At 42.7% G+C, this 8,344-nt stretch overlaps 2 pseudogenes across 2 annotated transcripts; both read right to left on the reverse strand.

Annotated features, from left to right (window-relative positions):
• Window positions 1–2,578: 2,578 nt before the first annotated feature.
• On the reverse strand, window positions 2,579–4,058 carry LOC306668859 (sideroflexin-1-like; annotated as a pseudogene). Its single transcript has 2 exons — window positions 3,265–4,058; window positions 2,579–2,680 (listed from the first exon to the last, which is right to left on the reverse strand). The product of its transcript is annotated as a sideroflexin-1-like (transcript).
• Window positions 4,059–6,781: 2,723 nt separating this feature from the next.
• Window positions 6,782–8,100, reverse strand: LOC306668911 (olfactory receptor 2L13-like; annotated as a pseudogene). Its single transcript has 2 exons — window positions 8,053–8,100; window positions 6,782–7,694 (listed from the first exon to the last, which is right to left on the reverse strand). The product of its transcript is annotated as an olfactory receptor 2L13-like (transcript).
• Between the last annotated feature and the right edge of the window lie 244 nt (window positions 8,101–8,344).

The following is an 8,344-nucleotide window of genomic DNA, read 5'->3' on the forward strand; positions in this document are numbered from 1 at the left end:
CAGTCCTCTCCCTTTGCTTTTGCCTTGTTCAAGTGAAACAGTCAAACATGTCACACTGACTTCCTCACATGTAGACAATAGGCAGGAAGGATGAATCTGTCTCTGGTGTGCAGAACATTCCTCCTTCAAGCCTTATATGTCCTCCTTCCTCTAATTGATCCCCAATGTCCAAGCACATGGGCAGAGAAAACTTGGTCATTTCACCTGATTTTGCTGGCTTCAAGGTGAACTCGGTTGATGTTTGGAACAAATCAGTCAACCCACTCAGTACTGCTACTGTAGCCTGCTGTACAGAATTAATCTTAAGAGGGATGAGCTCAGTTATTCCAGAACATGATGGAGAGCTATAGGTGGTGTTAGGTAACATCTACTGAAATCCTCCCATTTGTAAGTTAGAGTCACAAGATCAACAAGATGCAGTGTTCAGTTGGGTAAATAGCATGTTAGAAGCAGGAGCAGTTACCTTCTACAGCATAGTCAGTTTCTAAAGCAAATTATGGGTAATTGTGACTAAATTAAATTATGCCATGACAAATACTTTCCTATATGAGGAAATATAAAAATTGATTTGTGAAAATGTTAATTAAGTCGGCAATTCTCCTAAAGTGAAAATGTGACTTCAAGGTTTTGTGATAAAATGAGTGACTCCACCACTGACGAGGGGGTTCAACTTGGAAAATCCATTTAGACATTATTCTTTTGTCAATTTCTTTTGTTGTTGTTGAACCCAGTTCCTAAACACTAAGACACATTCCCAGCCATTTTTCTATGTTTTATTTGAATTAGGATCTCATTCAATTGCTCAGGGCCTTTCTAAAATGCTGAGGCTGCAGTTGAATGTGTGATCCTGCTTCCTCAGCCTCCTAAATTACTGGAATTACAGGCATGCACCACCATCCCTGACTGTTGTCAAATCTTTAAACAAGACTAATAGTAGGAACATTGTGGGAACTGAGTGGGAAGTGTGAACGTGGGTGTGTTCAAAGTAACTTTTGCACGGGTAGCACTAGTAGACATGAGGATATCTTACTACCCTAGCAAACCAGAGATTTGTACACAGGGAAGGGTACATTTCACATTATCTATGGTACTTAAGTGTAACCTAGATCTTATAATGTATGAAGAAAATATTCACCCTTTGATTTTCTGAGTTTGTCTTTTTCATATAGCACAATGTTTTCTTGAAGACATCGACACATTTCTAGAGACATATCATCCACCCATACTAAATCAGAAGGACATATACAATTTATACAGATCAATTTCAAGCAATGAAATAGATGATGCCATCAAAAGTCTACCAACAACAACAACAACAAAACCTCAGAGGACATAGACTCTCAACCAAGTTCAATAAGACTTTGAAAGAAGATCTAATACCAATACTCCTCAAAGTATTCCAAGAGATAGAAAAGGAGGGAACTCTACCAAACTCAATCTTTGAAGCTAGTATCAGCCTGATACCTAATGCAGACAAAGACACATCAAGAAAAGCAAACTTCAGACCAGTATCCCTGATAAATATAGAAGAAAAATTCTTAACAAAATCCTGGCAAATGACATAGAGAATATATTTTAAAAATAGTGCATCATGATCAAGTTGGGTTCATCACAGGGATACAAAGTTGTTTCAATATTTGGAATTCAATAAAAATAATTCACAACATCAGTAGATATAAAATTAAGAATCATATAATCATTTCAATAGATTCAGAAAAAAGTATTTGATAAAATACAAACCATTTTTTGCTCAAAACACTAGAAAAAATAGGGATGGTAGTAACATACTTCAACATTGTAAAAGCTATCTATGCTAAGTCCAAGACCAATATCACTCTAAATGGAGAAAAATTGAAAGCATCCCCTCTAAGAACTGGAACAAAACAGGGATGCCCTTTTACACTACTTCTATTCAACATTTTCTTGAAAATCTAGCCAGAGCAATTAAACAGTCAAAAGAAATTAAAGGGATACAAATGCAAAAAGAAAATGCACCCATGATATGAATGTGCCCAACCGTCAGCCGCAGGGTGAGATGCCCTGGCCTGTTGCTGTACTTTCGGAGGTCTGTGAAGGTGCCTTACCTACAATTCCAGAGTCTGCACCACTACGTCAGGCCTGCCCACTGCCCGCACAGGAAGCAGGGCCCCTCAGTACTGGGAGCAAATGCCCGCACTCCAGCTCGTGGCTGAGATCACCTTGTCGGAAGCACAGGTAGACTGGGACTGGACTGGTCATCTGCAAGTATTCACTGAGCCCATCCTGAGCTCCTATTCAATTCCCGCAGGACCTTTCTGAAACCCTTAGCACAGGCTGGGGTATTGTGTTTGAAAAGCAGTCTCTGAAATCTACGGGAAGGGTGTTCTCTAAGTCAGACGTGATTCTAACGTGAAGGTTCAACGGGTGTCAGGCACTGGCCCGGGCAAGGGGCAGTGTTGTCACAGCAGCTTTATTCTAAAAGGCTAACGTGGAGCTTGGAGAAGACGGGAGAAGACAGGCTGATCAGGGCCTTCCTCACCAACAGGGCTACGGTGGGCTTGCAGCTGGCAGGATCAGCTGGCGAGGTTTCTGTCCCAATTCACAGCCCCTTATTGAAGTACACGAGCCGCAGTTCAGGATGGCTCTCTTGGATCCTGGCTTGCGGTTCGTCCTCCAAGCTTGTCACAGACATGGAACTTTTCTGAGGTGTTGGAGGCCGCTGCCCTATAGGGCCCGCAGTGGTGGCTGGCCTCGCCCTAAGATGGCGCCAAGAAGCCCAGCTGCAAGTGCTTTCTATTGGCTGACTGATCTCCTCTGCATCCGTGCTTAGCTCATGATCAGTACATGTCCTCATTACCCACTATTAAGTCTCCCCAGCCAAACGCCTGACCCATTAAGGTGATTGGCTGTTATATCCCATAAAGCTGCGTACTTTGCGCGGCGGGGAGAGCAAGCAAGGCAAGGAGGGCAGGCAGCAGCTGCAGGACGAGAGAAGAGGAGAGGCGGCCACAGTGCTATGAGAGAGAAAGAAGAGAGAAGTGGCAGCTGCGCAAAGTACACAGCTTTATGGGGTATAACAGCCAATCACCTTAACGGGTCAGGCCTTTGGCTCGTGGAGACTTAATGGTGGGTAATGAGGATGGACATGTACTGATCACGAGCTAAGCACAGACGCGGAGGAGATCAGTCAGCCAATAGAAAGCACTTGCAGCTGGGCTTCTCAGCGCCATCTTAGGGTGAGGCCAGCCACCACTGTGGGCCCTACAGGGCAGCGGCCTCCAACACTGAGGAAACAGGGCACAGCCCAGGGGCTTGGTGAACACCAAGCAGAAGCCCAGGAGACTGACTTGGATGGGCGCGCTCAGCCACGGGAACCTCTTCAGGAAGGCCTTCTTCTCCAGAGTGTTCATGATGAACGGAGGGATGGCCAAGCGGGTCCCACTGTCGTCCACCGGAATGCCAGCTTTGAGCTCTCTTTGCCGCATCAGCGAAATGTTAATGCAATTGGCAGCGGCGAGGCCAGGAAGGGCACGAAGTGTCCAATGAGCGGAGACACTTGCTTGGCGAGCGCGTTCAGCCCCAGCGCGGTGGCCACAGCACCAGTTGTCGCAGAAACTTAAGCTGTTCCCAGTTCGTTCACAGTGAAAGGGGCATTTCTGCTTCTGTTGGTGTAGTTGACGATGGCGTTGAAGGACTGGTTAATCCACTGCCAGAACAGCACGGCCGGCGTGATCCTGTAGAAGGTCATCATGCAGCCGGTGATGGTCATGTTCATGGGTACCTGGGCCAACATCCGCCCGATCAGGACCATCTTCTCGCCAGTGTCCGGGTGGAAGGCAGACTCGTACACGTACTTGGCTCTCCACAGCTCCTTCTCTGTAAGACCCGGAGGGACAACTCCTTGTCCGTAGTCATGTACTATTTTCTTTGCGTTCTCAAGTTGCTCATTTGTTAACAGAATGTTCCTGGGATCCGTCACAGTGAAGAAGTGATTGGCTTGTCCGACAAAAGCGCTCTGATCCCATGCAGGTTCCTGGATGTTGATGTTCAGGCAATTGTCTGGGCAATTCCCCAGACATCGCCCCAACCTGCGACTCGCCGCCGCAGCAGCCTCCGCCACCCGCGCCGCTCTGCGCTGCCGCCGCCACCGGAAGCGTCACGGGTCGGCGCCTCGCAGCGCGTCCTCCGCCCGCGTTCCCGGCGCCTGTTTGTGTGTTTTTGTGTGTGTATGTGTGCGTGCCCAGGCTCAATGTGTGGATCTGACTGTTTTATGATGTTAGTTTCCACAAAAGTCTGGTGACCTTTGGCTCTAAAATAATATACAAGTCTAAAATCTGCAGTTATTTTGAGAATACTTTGCAAATTGTCCAATGTGCAACTTTCAACACAAGAATGTAGAAAAAAGCAACTTGTTCAAGTTTTAGTCACATGCTACATTCTTTATTACCCTTTACCTCAGACAATCTTGAATATTGGACAGAGTGATGCCTCTTGGGAGAGAATAACCCAATTTTCCCCACTTCTCAGTGTCCCTAATTCCATTTCCATTTGGCAGCATTTTAGTCATTTTTCACCCAGTTGTTAATTTCTTGTCATTATTTTTCTCTTCCTCTCATTTACTTAGTAGGATTTGAATTAGAGAAAGAGAAGTGAGTATTTTCTTCCTGTTTTGAAGAATGAGTATCTTTCTCAGGACCAGTGATCTTCACAGTATGACATTGGGGAATGAAGTAACTAAATTTCCTGCTGTAAGAGTCATCAATGTTACTACTCATATTTTCTTTTTCAATTGTCTCTAAATCTGGAAGGAAAATAGAAATTGCTTCAAAGGGCAAATATTTTATCAATTACTAAATACTGAGTACCTATCACATTATAGGGGACACAGAGGTGAGTGCAAATTTCCCATAAATTGGAGACCAATTTGATATTTGGGTCTTAAACAAAGCCCTTTCATCACCTTGCACAACTCTAAAGCATTGCATAGTCTTACTTTTTTGTCCTAAATATTTAAAAGTAACTTATGCTCCTCTATCACTATAATTACTACCCATATATTCTATAGGATTTTCTAGTTACTTCCCAACTGACAATTAGGATCTGATTTTATCAGCCAGGATTCTTCATTGAAAGGAAAAGAAAAAAATAAATAATACCCTTTGAGACAGAAAAGAAACATATTGAAAGGTATCTGGTGGTCCATAAAATCTTCAGAAACACTGAGTAATCAGGCTGCATATTTCCACATCAAGAGCAATTCCGAGAACATGTATGAGACAGAATGGTTAAATGGGAGAAATATGGCATTAACCCATTTCAGAACTATAATATCAAGGTATCTCAAGACAGCCCATAAGCCCAGGTTTGGGGAAATGGAACAGGTCATGGGATGAAGAGTTCTCTCCAGGAAGAAGCTGGACATGTTGCAGATGGCTCGTTGCACTGACCAGGCAGACAGATTAGAAAAGATGAGTCACAGTGATACCTGAATGCACAGGGCTACTTGTGAGGCTGGGGAGAGCAAAACCACACACCCTTAGAGATACATACTACCTTGACTGCCCAGGTTGTAGGAAAGAATACCCCAAAGAGGTGTTCTGATTAGCCACTGATGATAAGAGCCAAGGGGAATCTCTCAGTGAAGTCAAGGACCAGGTACCATGATTGTCAAGAATTTGAAAACAGCAATGAAAGAAAAATGTAGCCTCTGTCCTAATGGCAGAAGGAGCTTCTTTACATATCACATGAAAGGAGAATAATTAGAGATGTGGGTAACTGTGGTTTATACAAGTCACTTGAATTAAATATCTCTCAAAGAATCCAAACTAGAAATTAAAAGAATATAAAAGGCACTTAGATGACCTGAAGTTTTGTAGACACTGGCTTGATGTGGCTAAGGGACAATACAATTCTGTATGGAGCAAACTGTTTTTGGCTACATATATAAAATTAACACAAGTTCTTGACAATGGAGTATGAAAGCAAAGCACACAAGCACAGTAATAATTTCATGTCCAATATGGAGAAAAGATAATGTTAATATCATTTGCAAATTATATTAAATGCTTCAGTCATCTTTCTTTTCACTGTGAACAAGAGTTGTGACAAAGAAGAATGAGGACAAAAAGTTTATTTGGGTCTCACAGATTCAGAGGTCTCATTCCATAGATAGCAGATTCCATTGCTCTGGGCCAAGTGAGGCATAATATCATGGTAGAAGTGCATGGAGGAGGAAAGAAGTTCAGGAAATGGCTCCAGGAAGCAGAGAGAACTCATCTCAAAAGGGAAAAATATGTATACAAAAAACATGCCCCCCCATGATCTACCTTTTTCATTCACCCCCTACTTGGCTACAGTAACTACCCAATTAATCCATATCAGTGAATTTAGACATCAATTAAGTTATACTTCTCATAGTCCAATCATTCCACCTCTGAACATTTTTATATTTTCTCACATATTAGTTTTTAAGGGACACCTCATATCTAAACCAAGACGATATATTGATATTAATAAAAGAAAAAGTGTAATATATTATATATAATATAAAATAATAAAAGATTAATATCAACATTGTTTATGTTAACATTTATTGAAGTATTCTGTATGAATCATTATATAAATAATTAAAATAACTGTGCATAATAATCAGTACATTATTTAATTAATTTTACTTTATGTCATTAGAAAACTTTAATTACATAGATGACTAGCATTATACAAGTATTGGTTATTTCTGCTCTGGAGTGTTTTAATCAACATGGAAAGAAGAAATTCAGAGGAGCAGAGACAGCCATGCTCATTACTTCCTGTGGGAGAACATCCCACACACTCTTCTCATGGCCTCCAGGACCTCCTTGTTCCTCAGGCTGTAGACAATGGGATTGAGCATGGGGGTGAGGATGGTATAGAAGACAGCCAGGATCTTATCCTCTGCAAGTGAGCAGAGACTCTTTGGCTGGAAATAAGTGTAGGCAAATGGAGCATATCAAAATATCACAACATTTAAACGTGTGGAGCACACGGTGAAGGACTTTCTTCTCTCTTTTGAGCATGTTTGGAAGACAACAAAAAGTACATGTCTGTAGGAGGCAGTGATGCCAAGGAAAGGCAGGAGGAGAAACAGAACTGAACTAAAAATAACTGTACTCATAGACCCAAGTGTCCGTGTAGACCAGAGGCACCATGACTGTAATATCACAGAAGTGATTGATGGCCCTAGACTTGCAGTAAGGAAGATGTAGTGTATAGGCAGTGTGTGGTGCAGAGTTGATGGAGCCCAGTGTCCAGGACCCCAGGATCCTCTTCACACACATCCTTATACTCATGTGGATGGGATATTGGAGGGGCTGGCAAATGACCACAAAGTGGTCATAGGCCATGGAGGCCAAGATTAAAGCTTCTAAGCTTTCCATGGTCATGAAGAACAATTGCACATCACAGGCCATGAAGGAGATGCTCTTCTGGCCAGAGAAGAAGTTGATCACCATCTTGGGTACAGTGGAAGAGATGTATATCACATCCATGAGGGAGGGCTGGCAGAGGAGAAAGTACAAGGGGGTGCGCAGCCAGGGGTCCAAGAAGATGAGGGCAGGCATTGCTGAGTTCCCCATCAAGGCAAGAACAAATACAAAGATAATCAATAACAAGAGAAATAGGCCAGTTTAATTCTGGGGAAACAACCCCAACAAAATAAAATCATTTGAATTTTGGCTCTATTTCTCCATGAAAATGCACTGCTTTCCTTTCCTTGAAAGAAAAACAAAAATAAAAACTAATTCAAAACATTAATTAAAACAGAAAAATAGATAAAAGGAATTGATATTATTAGTGTTTTAAGGAATGCATTATTTTTTCTTCAACACTGTAGCCTTTGTTTGATTGTTTTAATTACTGAATTGAATGTTCCTGCCCCAGTTCTCTCTCTGCTAATCATCTCAGCAAGTCAGATGTAAGGTCTTAATATATAAACTCTAGTACCACATGTATCAAACCCTATGAGGTAACTGGAATCTTCCTTCCTGATCTCTCCTGGCAGGACCATTCCTCAAAATTATGCACCAGTCTCAGCACCTGAGGAAACCAGGGTCCTGCTTCTCCCCTCCTCAACTCAACACTCATGCTTACCACAGATCTGGGCTGTGTGGCTCAGAAGGTCCCTGTGTGCTTGCATCTGCATTCTCAGTGACCTTGCCTGCTCCACATCTTTAGTTCCTGCTCTTCCCTCCCCATGGGCTCTACTACAGTTGAGTAACCAGGGTCTTCTCCCAAGAGCTGTGCTGTGCACCTTCTCAACAGAAGGTTCTCTGCTGGTCCTAAATGTGGGTCACCATCCAAAAATATTGTTCTTGAACCGTGAAAGTAT

Source organism: Sciurus vulgaris, assembly GCF_902686455.1.
Source record: "Sciurus vulgaris genome assembly, chromosome: 8".
Lineage (NCBI taxonomy): Eukaryota > Metazoa > Chordata > Mammalia > Rodentia > Sciuridae > Sciurus > Sciurus vulgaris.